This window comes from Aplysia californica, unplaced genomic scaffold (assembly GCF_000002075.1).
Source record: "Aplysia californica isolate F4 #8 unplaced genomic scaffold, AplCal3.0 scaffold00822, whole genome shotgun sequence".
NCBI classification, from domain to species: domain Eukaryota; kingdom Metazoa; phylum Mollusca; class Gastropoda; order Aplysiida; family Aplysiidae; genus Aplysia; species Aplysia californica.
In genome coordinates, this window is record NW_004798092.1 from 197900 (window position 1) to 198896 (window position 997).

Here is a 997-nt window from a genome sequence, read left to right on the forward strand (position 1 = left end):
CCATCCCCACCCCACACACCCCATTAGTGGAACGAGTCACAGGAACAGTTCACTACCTTAGAATTACAAAGTTCTCTTTGACATTTTTGGCCGTTTTCAGTAACTAAGACCACGAGGTTAGAAACCCATTCTATCTGCTCTCTCAAAATCGTAAGATTATTTAGAGTCGTTATCAAGATATTCAAAGAATTGCATTTGAAAAAGCTGGACATGTTGTGAAACTCAAAATTTTAAAAGTTAACTTTTTCAAAACTAGGTACTGAGCAGATAGAACTTCGAAATTCTGGGGTAGCGATTTGCTCATGGTTGTATTGTAATTTTACAGTGATAGCTTTTTTAGTGTGTCATTTTTGCACTCTCCTTTGCTCTTCTTTGAGTTTACAACTGCACCAAGTGCTTCCCGCTTTCCTAAAGAAGCTGTTTGTGTTTATCCGAGCATTATGGCACAGTCAACACCTCTTTCAACGATGTGAGATTATTCAAATTCTGTATCCAATAGGACGGAAGCACGTACTCGTAGGTGGGCAGCCTCGAAAACTCACGAAGTAACCCAAAATCCGAGTATACCTTATTAGGAATCGAACAATGGACATCCGAACCAAAGTGTAGCGTAATACCGACTGGCTTAGGTAGCTGTTGTAGTAGGGCGGGAGCAAACTCACAAAAGACACACCAAAAAATTAATATAATATCTGTTTCGCTACAATGACCCTTATACATGTAGTTTTACGCTCTCAGTTACAAGAAATGAAAGTAGATTCAGGGTAAAGTGTGGCCAGCCCTGCAGACTTGTGCTGACGGTATTCTCTGCCACATTGTTAGAATACACAGTTGCTGCTGCTGCTGCTGCTGTTGCTGTTGTTGTTGTTGTTGTTGTTGTTGTTGTTGTTGTTGTTGCTGTCCTTGTTGTTGCTACTGTTGTTATGGTTGTTGTTGTTGCTATTGTTGTTGTTGTCGTTGTCGTTGTTGTTCTTTTTAGAAGAAGAAGAAGAAGAAG